The sequence below is a fragment of the Mobula hypostoma genome, chromosome 3, assembly GCF_963921235.1.
Source record: "Mobula hypostoma chromosome 3, sMobHyp1.1, whole genome shotgun sequence".
Lineage (NCBI taxonomy): Eukaryota > Metazoa > Chordata > Chondrichthyes > Myliobatiformes > Myliobatidae > Mobula > Mobula hypostoma.
This window is the reverse complement of record NC_086099.1, coordinates 29,938,606-29,956,253: the sequence shown is the minus strand read 5'-3', so window position 1 is coordinate 29,956,253 and position 17,648 is coordinate 29,938,606. Positions and strand designations below refer to the sequence as shown.

General features: G+C 43.4%; 1 protein-coding gene across 1 annotated transcript in view; it reads left to right on the top strand.

The window, feature by feature from the left end:
• The first annotated feature begins 8,380 nt into the window (after positions 1-8,380).
• LOC134343917 (probable E3 ubiquitin-protein ligase HERC1) overlaps positions 8,381-17,648 on the top strand; it is a 295,654-nt gene continuing 286,386 nt past the window's right edge. The window contains exon 1 of the mRNA XM_063042841.1: positions 8,381-8,596. The gene's annotated coding sequence lies outside the window, so the exon portion shown is untranslated. The remainder of the gene's footprint in view (positions 8,597-17,648) is intronic.

Genomic DNA, 17,648 nt, shown 5'->3' with positions numbered 1-17,648 from the left:
TGAGGTGGTTGACTTCATTGTTATGACCTCCGACCACTTCAAATGAGCATCCACAGCAATCAGAAACATGGAGTCCATGAATGGTCCTGCAAAGTTAACATGCACTCTTTGCCAAGGGGATGACAGCCACTCCCGTGGGTGTAATGATGACTTTTGGGCGTGTATTTTAAACTTTTTGGCATCTTGAACAGCTTTTGGTCACCTTCAATCTGTCTATCTATTCCTGGCCACCACATGTAGCTCTGGATGAGACTCTCCATCTTGACTGTACCCAGGGGTCCTTCATGCAGATTCTCTAACACCTGCTCATTAGCATTACACAGCTGTGACAGTCTCTGGTTACTGCTACCATTTGGGCTGCAGTTGCCTATTGATGATATGAAAACATAAGAAATAAGAGTAGGAGCAGGCCGCCATGGAGTCATCCCCACCTACCTGCCTTTTCCCCATAACCTTTAATTCCCCTGCTATGCAAAAATCTACCTACCTTGTCGTAAATATGTTTACTGAGGTAGCCTCCAATGCTTCATTGGGCCAAGAATTTCACAGATTCACCACTCTCTGGGAAAAGCAGTTGCTTCTCATCTCCATCCTGAATCTTGAGGCTATGTCCCCTGGTTTCCCCTACCAGTGAAAGCAACTTTCCTGCCTCTATCATATCTATCCCTTTCATAATTTTATGTTTCTGACACATTGAGAGCCTTGATTTTGTACCAGTCTAGTTGAATTTTTTTCAACCATTCACGTCCAAGAATTGTTGGCCCTCCTCTTTTCAACACATAAAGCTCTAAATGCGGTGTTTGGACTCCATATGGCATCTTCACTTTCAGTTTGCCTTTGGAAGACACTTTTTTCACCTGTGTACATCTTTAGCATCACTGAGGTCTTCTCTCGTGGTAGCTTAGAAAACAGTCTGTTGTAGTCAGCCTCTCAAATTATAGACAACGCTGACCCTGTATCCAGCTCCATTTTTAGTTTTACACCAGACACATCTATTGTGATCCAGATGATTTGTCATCTGCTTCAGTAATACTATGCAGTTCCAGGAATGACAACTCACCTTTGTCAGACACTGTGTGATTCTGTTTCATATTTGGTCATTTGATATACTTGCTTAGTTTTGTGTTTCAAACTTCTCAGTTGGTTTTGTTTTTCTCTTTGGTTGTGCTTTTTATCTGACTTGCACACTCTCTCTGTGTGACTTGGCTGTGACACTTTCTGCAAGCTTTTTATTTGAACCAACAGTCATTTGCATCATAGGAGGATTTTGCCACATCAATAACATTATTGGCTTTTTGCACCATTCATGGACATTTTGTGCATTTCATATTCTAAACACTTTTTCTGTAGTTCTGCTGCATCCTTTGTTGCAGTCTCTAACAATATTGCAAGGGTCAATGCCTTTTCTAAGGTTAGGTCTCTTTCTGACAGCAGCCTCTTTTGAGTGCTTTGACTATGCATGCCACATACAAGCCTGCCCCTTAATACGTCATAAAGTCCATCTCTAAAGTTACAGTACTGGGAAAGTTTGCACAGTTCTGCAATGTATTCAGAAATGCCCTCATCCTTTAGCTCATTCCTTTTGTGAAATCTAAATATCTCAGCTATTACTATCAGTTTAGGGCTCAAGTGATTTTGTAAAATTGTAACAATTTTATCGAATGTCTTGCTTGCCGGCATTTCAGGAATTATTAAATTGTGTAAGAGCCTATTTGTTTTAGCGCCCATTAAGCTAAGAAGTGTGGAGACTTTCTTTTCTTCATCCGTGTCATTTGCCTTACAGTTCAACCCTCTCCATAAACAACTCCCAGCCTTCATTGGCACTATCAAATTCATCAGCTTTCCTGAATAAAGCTATTGCCACGTCACTTTCACCTTAACTTCACTAGCTGTGCGTCTTTCACTGTGTACTATGCAATTACTCATGCATCCCTTTGTTAGAGTCCATGATGGCCTTCTTCATACTGTTTAACTCTTTCCTCTCACTGTTTTGTCCCATAACCGTCAGTGCAGTTGGTGATATTCGCTGACTTTCAGGTTCGTACTCATTGCCAATTTGTTATGTCTGTGCAACTACACATCAATGAAATAAAAGCATGCACGCAGAATATAACTTTAACTAGTGTTGAGAGAGAGAGAAAGAGAGAGAGAGAGAGAGAGAGAGAGAGAGAGAGAGAGAGAAGGTTAATGTGTACGTGTAGACAATAGATCGATGTGTACAGTTATCAGTCCTAAGGGGAGTCTTTGCTCTAAAAGGTATAGGTCCTTACATTACAAGGTGTGTTACAAATCTGAACTGACTGGGGTCTGCAAGTGAGGAAATCGAGGATGCAATTGCAAAAGAAAGTATTGAGGGCAATCATCGCCTATATTAACCCACTAGCTGAAGCGAAAGTTACACTAGATTCTGGAAAACTGGAAAATTGCAAATGTCACACCACTCTTGAAGAAAAGAGAGAGGCAGAAGAAAGGAAATTATTGACCAGTTAGTCTGACTGCAAAGGTTGGGAAGACGTTGGAGTCGATTGTTAAGGGTGAGATCTCAGGGTACTTGGAGGTACATGATAACATAGGCTATAGTCAGCATGCTTTCCTCAAGGGAAAGTCTTTCCTAACAAATCTGTTGGAATACTTTGAAGAAATAACAACAAGATAGGCAAAGGAGAATCAGCTGATGTTATGCACTTGGATTTTCGGAAGGCCTTTGACAAGGAGCCAGCCATGAGGAGACAAAGAGTGGGAATAAAGGGAGCCTTTTATGGTTGGCTGCTGGTGACTAGTGGTGTTCCACAGGAGTCTGTGTTGGGACTGATTCTTTTTACGTTATATGTCAATGATTTGGATGACAGAATTAATGGCTTTGTTTCAAAGTTTGCAGACGATACAAAGATAGGTGGAGGGAGAAGTAGTTTTGAGGAAGTAGAGAGGCTACAAAAGATTTAGACAGATTAGGAGAATGGGCAAAGAAGTGTCAGATGGAATACAGTGTCAAGAAGTGTATGGCCATGTACTTTTGTGGAAAAAATGTAAGGGTAGACTATTTTGTAAATGGAGAGAAAATGCAAAAAAAAAAGAGGTGCAAAGGACTTAGGAGTCCTTGTCTAGGATTCCCTAAAGGGTAATTTGCAGGTTGAGACTGTGGTGAGGAAGTCAGATGCAATGTTAGCATTCCTTTGAAGAGGATTAGAATATACAGTACCAATAAAAACTCCCCCTTGGAATTTTTGTATTACCCTGTATTGCTTTACAACATTGAATCACAGTGGATTTAATTTGGCCTTTTTTTTGACACTGATCAACAGAAAAAGACTCTTTCATGTCAAAGTGAAAACAGATCTCTACAAAGTGATCTAAGTTAATTAGAAATATGCAACCAATTATGCTGTGTTTTATAAGTATTCACCCCCTTCAAGTCAGTATTTAGTAGATGTACCTTTGGCAGTAATTACAGCCTTGAGTCTGTGTGGATAGGTCTCTATCTGCTTTGCACATCTGAACACCAATTTTTACCCATTCTTTTTACAAAACTGCTCAAGCTGTGTCAGATTGCATGAGAATCGTGAGTGAACAGCCCTTCTCAAGTCCAGTCACAAATTCTCAGTTCACTTCAGGTCTGTAATCTGATTTGGCCACTCCAGGACATTAACTTCATTGTTCTTGGGCCATTTCTGTGTAGCTTTGGTTTTATGCTTGGGGTCAAACAAATATTCTCCCAAGTTGCAATTCTCTTGCAGACTGCATCAAGATTTCCTCCAGAATTTCCCTATATTTTGCCGCATTCATTTTACCCCCTACCTTCACAAGCTTTGTAGGGCCTGCTGCAGTGTGGCATCCCTACAGCATGATGCAGCCACCACCATGCTTCATGGTAAGGATGGTGTGTTTTTGATGATGTGCTTATGCCAAACATAGAATTCAGTCTGATGGCCAAATATCTCAATTTTGGTGTCATTGGAGCATAAAACCTTCTTCCAGCTGACTTCAACTTGGGAGAATATTTGTTTGACCCCAAGCATAAAGACAGGATGTTTCATATGGTGGAAGAGTCTGAGAGGAGATGGGCACAGCCACATTCCTTTTAGAATGGACATGACGAGGAATTTCTTCAGCCAAAGAATGGTGAATCTGTGGAATTCGTTGCCACAGGCAGCTGTGGAGGCCAGGTCTTTATGTATATTTAAGGCAGAGGTTGATATGTTCTTGATTGGTTAAGCTATGAAGAGATACAGGGAGAAGGCAGGAAATAGGTGCTCAGTAGAAAATTGGACTAGCCATGGAGGCTCCATTGCACGGCACTGCAAGAGGTTGAAGGGTTGCAGACTCAGCCAATTTCATTCTGGGCACAACCCTTTCCACCATCAAGGACATCTTCAAAAGGCAACGCCTCAAGAAAGCAGCATCCATTCTTGGGGATCTTCACTATCTGGGACATGCCCTCTTCTCAGGGAGGTGGTACAGGAGCCTGGATCCTGAATCTGAATCCGTGTTTAAGGAACAGTTTCTTCCTCTCCATCAGGTTTCTGAATGTTTCATGAACACTATATTTTTTTTTTGTCTTTTGCACGACTTATTTCAGTGACATATAGCAATTTTACGCCCTACACAAGACAACTCCAGTAGGCGGACCGCGGGCCAGGTCCGGACCACGAGACCACCAAATGTCTGGACCGCGCCGACCCACTGGCACTTATGTGAACACACCTGTCATAACATGTAAATAAAGCGCGCACTGCTCTAATTTATTTTAACCTCATCTCTCACTGTACATTTGACCTATGCCCCCGTAGAGCGCGCGACCTACTGCACACTCTCTACGGTCCTCGACTGGACAGCGGCACGCACCAGCTACCCACCTGTCATCTAATAAGCGAATCTGTCATCTAAGCGAATTGTTACCAGCAATAAGTCACGGATCCTAAACCAAGAACAACATGGCCTGTGCGAAAAAGCGCAAAGTCGACCAGGAAAACAGTCAGTTCAAATCTGCCTGGACTGATCAGTTTTGTTTTATTTTACCGGACCATGCCAATGCTAAACCGACATGATTAATATGCACGCAGTCCGTAGCTGTCTGCAAATCAGAAAATCTAAAGCAGCACTTCAACACTATGCATGCTGCCAGTTTTACTGCCAACTACCCTGCAAAATCAGATAAATGCAAACAAAAAATTGCAAATATGATAACATCATACAAGCACTTCGTTTCTACTATCTGTAAGTCTACATCTGCACAAGAGAGCACAACAGCTGCATCATTGCATGTGTCATGGAATCTTGCCAAAGCCAAGAAGTCATTCGCTGATGCCGAGTTGATTAAAACATGTACAATTGATATGGTTGGCAAAGTTTTAAGTCATGATGAGAAAACCAAGAAAACGTGAATGGAGCTGTTAAAGCTGGTGCCATTGTCGACTAACACGGCAACAAGAAGAGTAGAAGTTTTAGCGGAGGAGTGTTTTTCCAATCTACTCACGGATTTGGAGAAGGCAGAAGCCATATCACTAGCCATAGACTCGTCCTGTGACCGAACCGATATGGAAGAGCTACCTGCGTTCGCAAGATTTTTTGATGGGAAGACCTTTCGGGAAGAGCTACCTTGTTTGCTTCCTCTGCCTGGGTGCACAACTGGGGAACTAATTTTTAACGAATTGACACAGTTCTTTGAGAAGAATGGCTTGGATGTGAGCAGAATTGTGCCCATTGTCACCAATGGGGCTCCGTCGATGGTGGGGCAACACAAGGGCTTGGTGAGCAGGTTTGCCGCGGTTAATCCAGCACTCTTGGCGTTTCATTGCATTATTCACAAATCGGTGTTGTGCGCTAAACTGTGCGGGGAAATGAAACAGCGATAGATACTGTAACGAGACTGGTAAATTTCGTTTGTGAGAGTTCTAGTCTGCAACATCGCCTTTGGTGGTGAAGTGGTGAAGACTACCATGTTTACAGTGTATGTGTGTGTGTGTGTGTGTGTGTATTTTAAGTCCCAAATGAGTTCTCAATGTGACAGCTGACAGTTGTGATACCTAGAGTCATAATCAGATGGTTGGTTTTAAACTTATTTTGTTTCAAGAGTGCATTTTTTTCTTATGTGACCCACAATACAGACTTCGAGAATCCCAGGCCGAAATTATTACTACTACCACCACTACTACTACTAATAATAATAATAATGGTAATAGCAGCAAAAAAGACAGGTACAAGAGGAAGCTTGAGTGGAAACTCCAGCAGAACAACATGAGAGAGGTCTGGAGGGGGATCAGGACCATCACTGGGTTTCGGCAAACTAGCAACAGAGGAGCTGAAGGCAGTGTGGACAGGGCCAATGAACTTAACCTGTTCTTTAACAGATTTGACATTGTGACCTCTGCCCATTCCCCACATGAGTCATCTGTTGTCGGCCCCCACCCAACACATATTCCACTCTCCCCTCCTACCCCTCCTCACAGTCCCCCACCCTGCTCTCATGACTATACCCCTTCCCCACACAAAACCACCATGATGGGCTTCACAGCTGAACAGGTGAGAAGACAGCTGAAACGTCTCAAGGCTGCAGGACCAGATGGTGTCAGTACCAGGGTGCTCAAAGCCTGTGCCCCTCAGCTATGTGGAGTACTTCACCATGTATTCAACCTGAGCCTGAGGCTCCGAAGGGTTCCTGTACTGTGGAAGACGTCCTGCCTCGTCCCTGTGCCGAAGACGCCGCGCCCCAGCGGCCTCAATGACTACAGACCGGTGGCATTGACCTCCCACATCATGAAGACCCTGGAGAGACTTGTTCTGGAGCTGCTCCGGCCTATGGTCAGGCCACACTTAGATCCCCTCCAGTTTGCCTACCAGCCCCGACTAGGAGTTGAGGATGCCATCGTCTACCTGCTGAACCATGTCTACGCCCACCTGGACAAGCCAGCAAGCACTGTGAGGGTCATGTTTTTTGACTTCTCTGGTGCGTTCAGCACCATCCGCCCTGCTCTGCTGGGGGAGAAGCTGACAGCGATGCAGGTGGATGCTTCCCTGGTGTCATGGATTCTTGATTACCTGACTGGCAGACCACAGTACGTCTGCTTGCAACACTGTGTGTCCGACAGAGTGATCAGCAGCACTGGGGTTCCACACAGGACTGTCTTGTCTCCCTTTCTCTTCACCATTTACACTTCGGACTTCAACTTCTGCACAGAGTCTTGTCATCTTCAGAAGTTTTCTGATGACTCTGCCATAGTTGGATGTAGCAGCAAGGGAGAAGAGGCTGAGTACAGGGCTACGGTAGGAAACTTTGTCACATGGTGTGAGCAGAATTATCTGCAGCTTACTGTGAAAAAGACTGAGCTGGTGGTGGACCTGGGGAGAGCTAAGGTACCGGTGACCCCTGTTTCCATCCAGGGGGTCAGTGTGGACATGGTGGAGGATTACAAATACCTGGGGATACGAATTGACAATAAACTGGACTGGTCAAAGAACACCGAGGCTGTCTACAAGAAGAGTCAGAGCCGTCTCTATTTCCTGAGGAGACTGAGGTCCTTTAACATCTGCCGGACGATGCTGAGGATGTTCTACAAGTCTGTGGTGGCCAGTGCTATCATGTTTGCTGTTGTGTGCTGGGGCAGCAGACACCAACAGAATCAACAAACTCATTCGTAAGGCCAGTGATGTTGTGGGGATGGAACTGGACTCTCTGATGGTGGTGTCTGAAAAGAGGATGCTGTCTAAGTTGCATGCCATCTTGGACAATGTCTCCCATCCACTACATAATGTATTGGGTGGGCACAGGAGTACATTCAGCCAGAGACTCATTCCACCGAGATGCAACACAGAGCGTCATAGGAAGTCATTCCTGCCTGTGGCCATCAAACTTTACAACTCCTCCCTTGGAGGGTCAGACACCCTGAGCCAATAGGCTAGTGCTGGACTTATTTCCTGGCATAATTTACATATTACTATTTAACTATTTGTGGTTTTATTACTATTTATTATTTAAGGTGCAACTGTAACAAAACCAATTTCCCCCAGGATCAATAAAGTATGACTATGACTAACAACATCTGCCCATAAAACAACTTACTGGCGCAATGAAAAAAAACCCTGGACGTTTCGGCCCTTGGCTTGGCAGACTTGACATAATTTGGCCCTTGTGGAAAACTAATTGGGGAGCCCTGCCCTACACCATCACTATTGCCACAAACAAGATTTCATGACCAGACGAAGGGTCTCACCCTGAGGCATCGACACAGACGCTGCTCGCCCAGCTGACTTTCCAGATTTCGCTGGAGCCACAGGGAGTGCTCGGGGAGGGCGGGGCGGAGAGCCCGTGCGTATGGGGGGGGGAGGGCGGAGACGTGTTGGCGTCACAATCGGAGTCTGCCTGACGTGCGTGCGTGCGCGGGGAGCCGGGGCGGCGCGGCGTCACATTGCGGCATAAGTGTATGGCAACAATCGGTACTGTGACAACCAATGGCGGAGGCGGCGCGGTGGCTGTCGAGAGCCTGAACCTGTTCAGTGTGGAGGGGGAGCGGGCACTGAGGCTAGCCGCTGGAGGTCCTTATGCGGGGACGTGTGTGACTTGTGCTCTTCATCCGTAACGCTGGGAGGAAAGCGGAGTGAGGTAGGACCGGAGCCAGAGTGCTAGAGGCCGGGTCAGCGGGGACGGGGAAAGGCTCGGCTTGGCTTGTCTGCCTGTTTCCAATGGCCCTTTAAACCTTGATTGTGAGTGACAGCTTTGGTCTCACCCGGCCAGACAGTCGAAATGATTGTATCCCTTTTTTTAAAAAAGAAGCGGATTATTTGAATGATGTGGAATAATGGATATTTTATAATTAAAAATAATCATCGGAAAATCAGCGAAGGAATGATTGCACTGTCATTAATCAAGCTAGAATGCAGGGCTGCTTTTCGTAGCTGTATACCCTGTACACCCTGTACCTATTCGATCCCCTAAGATAAAGTATTTGATGCAGACTTTTTTTTCCTAGAAGAGAAGATCAGATTTTTTTTACTAAACTGAATTGCGTACTCTACAAATGTGACCGTCTGCTACACATAAGCAATTAAATCTAGCGAAGTAGTCGCTATTCGTGAAATCATTTAATCTCTGTTTAAAGGACATATTTGTAGTTTAACGTTGCAGTGAAGATTAAATTGCTGGATTATGCCATACATTGCTCTGGAGAAACATAATCAAATATTTCATAATCAAGTTATTATGCTTATTAAACGTAGAAGGAATTTGCGGGATCTTATTATGTTAGCAAGTCTCAATTCACAAACGTATCATCTAATTTTAATAATGAATTTTGGCAATAGATTCAACAATTCGTGGAAAGGTGTACCCACTTGTGCAGACGGTATGGGGAGGTTGTGCATCTGTGCATGATTATTCAGAAATAATAGTGTTAGTTTTCTCTTTTGATTATATTTCAATCATCTGAAAGGGGATGTGACATGTTTTGATGCTGAAATCTATCAGGGTTCAGCTGTTTCATCTCAGCAGGAATTCTGTTTGTTTTGAAAGGCATTTGTCAGTAATTTGATGGATTAAAATAGGTATTAATATGCATATATTTAAGTATGCTTTATTTTCTATTATCTGTTCTTCCAAGAAACCTTAAGACCATAACACAAAGGAGCAGAGTTTGGAGATTTGCCCCCATCGAGTCAACTCCGCCATTCCATCTTGGCTGATTTATTATCCCTCCCAACCCTATTCTCCTCCCTTCTTCCCATAACCTTTGATGCCTGACTAATCAAGAACATATCAACGTCTACTTTAAATATACCTGCCATCACAGTCATCTGTGCCAATGAATTCCAAAGATTCACCACCCTCTGGCTAAATAAATTCCTCCTCATCTCTGTTCTAAAGGGATGTTCCTCTATTCTGAGGCAGTGTCTAGACTCCCTCACTGTAGGAAACATCCACTCTTTTCAGGCCATTTGGTGTTCAATAGGTTTCAATGAGATACTCCCTAGGTCAGGGGTTCACAACCTTTTTATGCCACAGACCAATACCATTAAGCAATGGGTCCATGGATCCAGGTTGGGAGCCCCTGTTCTAGATGATTGAGATTTTTCTGAATATTGGAAAACCTTAATAATATGAGGGTTACTTTTTGTTTAATAAGTTTTATGATGTTCATGTGACTGACAGTCTGCCTTTTTGCTAGAAATTAGTGAGGTAATAAGCTGTTCTCGAGCTTGCAGCTGGGTACAGCTATTGATTATAACTGACATTTCGATGATAAACTCTGTCATCTTCATCAGGGATGGTGGAGTTTGTCATTGAAATGTTGGTTATAATCAATATGTACTCGGCTAGAAGTCCAAGAAGAGCTTATTCACAATCTACACCAGGAAAGTACTAGATCATTCATCACACCTCTAATTTTGAAGATCCTAACAGATATTTAATTCCTGAAAGGCATTGGATAGTACTTGCGATCAAAATTTAAAACATATATGAGTGTAAATCATTTTGTTCACATGAGAAAGAGTACACTGGCTATTTTTTCACATCCTGCCAACAAAAGAAACACGATGCATAGAAGCATGATTGTCTACTTCAGTCTTGATTTTCCGTCTGGCTGGATAAAGGCCTGACAGGAGTGCTGGTTGTAGTGCCATGTGCTGGTAGAAGTATAGATCAGGGGTCCCCAACCTTTTGCACCCCGCGGACCAGTTTAATAGTGACTATGTTCTTGTGGACCGGCCGATGGGAGGGTGTTCAAGTTCAACAGTGCGTGACAGGGAATGAGGAAAGGTGCAGCTGACTCATATCATTTCATATCGCCAAATCATATCGTTTCTGCGCAGCCTGGTAGCACATGCTCCCCAACGTGGTTGGGGACCGCTATATAGATGATAATTTAAAATATGTTCTGTATTGGTAATTCTGAAATCCATTACTATACACACATGCAGATTTGTAAACTTTTTTTGTGTTAAAAGTGTGTCATACCGTGGTTATTATCCTAAACTGAATTTCTGTGACTGAAGAGCCTACTGTCAGCATTTGGGTCCACTAAGTAACTAGCTAAGCAATGGTTTGTTCGCCCATATTTCAAGAGGAATGAAATGGTATATACAAGCATATATAATGTGCTATCACAAACAAGAGAAAATCTGCAGATGCTGGAAATCCAAGCAACACACGCAAAATGCTGGAGGAACTCAGCAGGCCATGCAGCATCAATGGAAAAAGACGCTTCGGGCCGAGACCCTTCGGCAGGACTGTAGAAAAAAAAAGATGAGTAGATTTAACAGGTGGGGGGAGTGGAGAGAGAAACACAAGGTGATGTGAAACTGGGAGGGGGAGAGGTGAAATAAAGAGCTGGGAAGTTGATTAGTGAGAGAGATACAGCGCTGGAGAAGGAGGAATCTGATAGGGGAGGACAGAAGCTCATGGAAGAAAGAAAAGGGCAAGGAGCACCAGGGGGAGGTGATAGGCAGGTAAGGAGATAAGGTGAGAGAGGGGAATGGAAATGGGGAATAGTGTTCGGGGGGAGAGGGTAGGAGCTTTCCAAGAAGTTTGAGAAATCGATGTTCATGCCATCAGTTTGGGGGCTACCTAGATGGAATATAAGGTATTGTTACTCCAACCTGAGTATGGCCTCTTCACGATAGTAGAGGAGGCCACACTCCCCCTTCTCCAGCTCTATCTCTTTCACTAATCAACTTCTCAGCTCTTTACTTCACCCCCCCCCCCACCGATATCTTACTCTGACTCTTCATCCTTTTTTTGCAGGCCTGATGAAGGATCTCGGCCTGAAACATCGACTCTATTCCATAGATGCTGTCTGGCTTGCTGAGTTCCTCCAGGTTTTTGTGTGTTGCATATATAACGTGCTGTTTTGTTCTTACTTAATAAAGCATAAACTTGAATGTTCCAAAGTATGTTCACTAAATTGATTCCTGAAATGAAAAAGTGGTCTAATGAGGTGAAGGAGGAGAAGATGGCGGCACGACGCAGCGCGCAGCGGCCACTCCGGTGATGAATATCTGTTATCTGTCGAGTAGGGTGCTATGCATAATCCTGATTTTGATTTGATGGAGACAGACGTTAGAGCCCGGAGGAACATCTGATGAAACTTCTGAAATGCCTGTTTCGCTGCCACTGCTACTGTGTAATCCAGAATCTCCGGAGGGGAAGGCCCTGAATCCTCAGGTTTGCCTGTTGCTTGGTGGCTGGGGCCAGGATCGAAGTGCTGGGCAGAGATGGTGTTCGGTGTCGGAGGGCTGGTCGGAGGCTCGAAGTTTTCGGACGGACTCAGAGTCGGCTGTGGTCGGGTGCTTCCAGGGTGCTGCACTGACAAGTTTGCGGCGCTGGAGGTTCATGGCAGGGAGAGTTTTCTTCCTACTTCTAACGTCTGTGTGAGATGATGGGCTATCGGGACTTTGAGACTTTTTTTTTACGGTGCCCATGGTCTGATCTTTATTAGATTACGGTATTGCTTTGCACTGTTGTAACTATATGTTATAATTATGTGGTTTTTGTCAGTTTTAGTCTTGGTCTGTCCTGTGTTTCTGTGATATCATACTGGAGGAACATTGTATCATTTCTTAATACATGCATTTCTAAATGACAATAAACAAGGACTGAGTGTCCTCATAATCTAATAATCTAATATTTTCTTAGAAGAATGAGAGGTGATCTTATTGAAATGTTGCATATTGAGCAGTTCTTACAGAGATGAATGTTTAAAGAATGTTTTCTTCATTTGGGAAAAATCGACATCTAGATTAAAGGTGTCGTTTCTGGATGAAGGGTCGCCTATTTAAGATGTGTTGAATATTTCGGGTTGTGAAAATTTAGAATTCACAAACTCAGTGAGCTGAAAATCAGGTTAATGGGCATATTCCAGGCCAAAATGGAAAGACTTTTGAATTACAGAGGAACCAAGGGTTCTGGTGATCTGACAGGAGAATAGATTTGAATCCAAGAACATCAGCTGATATCTCACTGAAAGGAGTTAAAACATAACAGTGGCAACGAGTTATTTTTAAAACGAACCCAAGATGACTGCCTACCTGCTGAAACGCAGCAAGACATTCGTGTAAAAAAGCAGCAGTGTAGCATGTGTCTCTTCAGAAGAGTGAGAGAGAAAGTCAAGTTAAAAAAAGGCAGAAAACAGAAAATTTCATGTGTTCATAAACAGTGAGTACTGGGTGATAAAAAAATTTTATGGTTATTAAAAGGCCAGAAATAGCTGGCTACATCAAAAAGATAGACATGTTTGATTACACAGCAGATAAATGGATATTGTATATGGAGCAAATTGAGCAGTAATTTAGCCAATGAAAAAGAAGTACCAGTTTTGTTAAGTGCATTGGATTTAAAGGCAGACAGTTTGCTTTGGAGTTTTACTGCTCCAACCAAACCAGCAGAAATTAGCTTTGCTGGTATCGTGAAAGTATTGCAGGAACATTTAGAACTGTAACCATTGTTGATTGCAGAACAGTTTAAGTTTCATAAATGGAATCTAAAGGAAGGGAAGTACATTTCAGCGTACGTGCCTGAATTGAAGAGACTGAGCATTGTCAATTCGGTAGTGGGCTTAATGATGCATTTAGTTTATGAAATCTAACAAGAAAGCATTCAAAAATGGCTCATAACTGAAACACAACTTACGTTTAAAAGAACAGTTGAAATTACTGATCGATATATACAGGAGACAGAGACGCAGTTGAGTTGCATTCAGGAATGAAAGTGAACATGAACAAAATTGCATTGTCTAAACAGGAACCAGCATAGCCGAACAAATTGTGTTGTCATTGTGGCAAGGGCTCACCTGCACCAGGCCAATGCGAAACTTGCAGAAAATACAACAGTGTAGATCACATACAAAGAATATGTCCGGCAGGCAAAAATAAATGGACTGCACAGAAAACAGAAAAACTTAAGAAGTCAAGTTCAGTTTCAGAAAGAACACTGATCTGCATACTGTTGATAAAAAAAATCTGATAATGATGAGAGTGACATAGAATTAAGATTTACAACATGAAAACTAACAATAGTCAAGCAAGTGAACAGCAAATTAATTAAACTGGAATTGAACACTGGCTTCGACATTTCAGTCATTCCACAAGATGGCTTTGAACGGCATTGTAAAGGTACAGAATTGAAGCCTACAGATGTCCAACTAAAAACTTATACTGGAGAAAAGATAATTCCTGTTGGAATGACGTGTAAAAGTGAAATATAACAACCTTTAAATCATATGGGGCTTGTATGTGGTTAGAAACAGGAGGGCCAGTATTGTTGAGGTTGTGAGTGGCAGAGACACCTACAACTTGATTAGAGATCCATCCGCCATTTGCATACCACATCCCCTGTAATAGAGTCAACTAAAAGTAAACTAAAAAGGTAGTGGATGTTGCCATAACTGTCTCCATGCTGTACACCATGAATAGGTGCCCAACAGAGGACAAACAGGTGTTAATGCCAACCTCTGTGCCTCTGTTTGGAAAGCATACTGTGTGTACCAAGAAAGGACCATGCTAGGGCCGGATGGTGGCGCAACGATATCGGCGCCGGACCTGGGAGCAGAGGTTCCCGGGTTCAACACTAGTCGGGTCCGCTCCCAAGTACGCCCGTGACGGGTTGAGTGTCGAGATTGCAACTCGACCTCGTAAAAATAAAAGGGAAAATAACCGCGAAAATGTCCGTGTGGGGAGTGGCGCACCACACAGTCTCTCTCTCTCGCTCCGCGCCTTGTAAAAGCCAGGAAAAAGACATCATCGTGGACGCAAGCATGGACACGCAGATGCTCACGCGCAGACGCGCACGGACACGCAGATGCTCACACGCAGACGCACACGCAGATGCTCACGCACAGACGTACACGCGCACGCAGATGCTCACGCGCAGACGCGCACGCAGATGCTCACGCGCACGCAGATGCTCACGCGCAGACGCGCACGGACACGCAGGTGCTCACGCGCAGACGCGCACGCACGCAGGCACACGCCAAAAAAAAGGACCATGCTATTCAGAGGGATCGTGAACGTGACAAGAGCAGTGAATCAACTACAGCAGTTTTTGTAGGCAGTTTATCTGAAAAGGCTTCTGATATGTTAATCAGGCAGTTACTTGCGAGATGTTGTTTGGTTTAATCTGGAGGGGAGTTCAAAGAGCTTCAGGAAAGTTGCAACCCTTCAGCTTTTGTGAGTATAAAGAACTAGAATCTGCTTTGTGTACATTATGGTTATTATGCTAACTTCAAGTGGGAGACAAAAAGCTACTTTTAAAAGTAGAAGCAAAGACCACAGCCCAGCAAAGTCAATGGAGATACAAAAACAGAGGATTCATCAGATAATGTTGTGGATGAGGAAGCAAAGAGGAGAGATCAGATTGTAAAGGGAACAATAGAAGAATTAATAAGATAATACTCCAGTGAATTGCATGCATCTTCCCAAAATCAAGATGCACAATTTGTAGAAAGAAGAAAAAGGAAAAGAAAGAGGAGGATGACATAAATGCTATGGCAATGGAAGGATAAATGAGACCTAATTCCCAGAAAATGGAGAATGAGAAAAAAAGACGACGTTGGAAAAGAGCAAAACAAGGATCAAAATAGATCCTGAGAGAAAAGCTGAGAAAAGGAGAAGAAATGTGTCCAGAACTGTCAGAGCCATTTCCTGCACTCAGAGTCGTCAACTACAAACAAGGAGGAGGCCCTTTGGTTTTCACAGCTACAGGTCTTGCCTGCTAAGCATAACCATAGAACCATAGAACCATTGAAACTACAGCACAGAAACAGGCCTTTTGGCCCTTCTTGGCTGTGCCGAACCATTTTCTGCCTAGTCCCATTGACCTGCACACAGACCATATCCCTCCATATACCTCCCATCCATGTATCTGTCCAATTTATTCTTAAATGTTAAAAAAGAACCTGCATTTGCCACCTCGTCTGGCAGCTCATTCCATACTGCCACCACTCTCTGTGTGAAGAAGCCCCCGCTAATGTTCCCTTTAAACTTTTCCCCCCTCACCCTTAACCCATGTCTTCTGGTTTTTTTCTCCCCTTGCCTCAGTGGAAAAAGCCTGCTTGCATTCACTCTTTCTATACCCATCATAATTTTATATACCTCTGTCAAATCTCCCCTCATTCTTCTACGCTCCAGGGAATAAAGTCCTAACCTATTCAACCTTTCTCTGTATCTGAGTTTCTCAAGTCCCGGCAACATCCTTGTAAACCTTCCCTGCACTCTTTCAATCTTATTTATATCCTTCCTGTAATTTGGTGACCAAAACTGAACACAATACTCCAGATTCGGCCTCACCAATGCCTTATACAACCTCATCATAACATTCCAGCTCTTATACTCAATACTTTGATTAATAAAGGCCAATGTACCAAAAGCTCTCTTTACGACCCTATCTACCTGTGACGCCACTTTTAGGGAATTTTGTATCTGTATTCCCAGATCTCTCTGTTCCACTGCACTCCTTAGTGCCTTACCATTAACCCTGTATGTTCTACCTTGATTTTTCCTTCCAACGTGCAATACCTCACACTTGTCTGTATTAAACTCCATCTGCCATTTTTCAGCCCATATTTCCAGCTGGTCCAAGTCCCTCTGCAGGCTCTGAAAGCCTTCCTTGTCTAAAAAAACAATTATCCCACAAGAGAAAGAAATCCTCAGTAGCAATTAAATCTTTAAGCCTGAATTGAAGTATTTTAAATTTATTATGCTGTGGATGTCTGTACTGTATGTAGTAGCTGTAGTATGTAGTATACGTAGTATATAGTATGCTATATATCAGGGGTAGGCAATCTTAAGCACAAATGATTTGCTAGCTTGCATTATTCATTAATTTGAGGCAAACCATAACTTGATGTATTTAAATGGATAATTCCTATATTTCAAGTTTTTTATGGCATTTATCTGGCCCACCGTCCGCTCATTAATACGCGATCCGGCCCACAGAGGCAAAAGGTTGCCGACCCGTGCTATATATGGAGTGGAGATGCATTCTCTGTTGTGTTGGAGTTTATAGCTAAGCATGGACAAGTGTTGTATACTGAATATCAAGTCAAATCAAGTCGCTTTTTATTGTCATTTTGATCATAACTGCTGGTACAGTACACAGTAAAAACAACACAACATTTTTCAGGACCATGGTGCTACATGAAACAATGCAAAAACTACACTGAACTATGTAAAACAATACAAAAACTACACTAGACTACAGACCTACCCAGGACTGCATAAAGTGCACAAAACAGTGCAGGCATTACAATAAGTAATAAACAAGACAATAGGCACAGTAGAGGGCAGTAGGTTGGTGTCAGTCCAGGCTCTGGGTATTGAGGAGTCTGGTGGCTTGGGGGAAGAAACTGTTACATAGTCTGGTCATGAGAGCCCAAATGCTTCGGTGCCTTTTGCCAGATGGCAGGAGGGAGAAGAGTTTGTATGAGGGGTGCGTGGGGTCCTTCATAATGCTGTTTGCTTTACAGATACAGTGTGTGGTGTAAATGTCTGTAATGGCAGGAAGAGAGACCCCGATGATCTTCTCAGCTGACCTCACTATCTGCTGCAGGGTCTTGCGACCCGAGATGGTGCAATTTCCAAACCCGGCGGTGATGCATCTGCTCAGGATGCTCTCAATACAACCTCTGTAGAATGTGGTGAGGATGGGGGGTGGGCAATTGACTTTT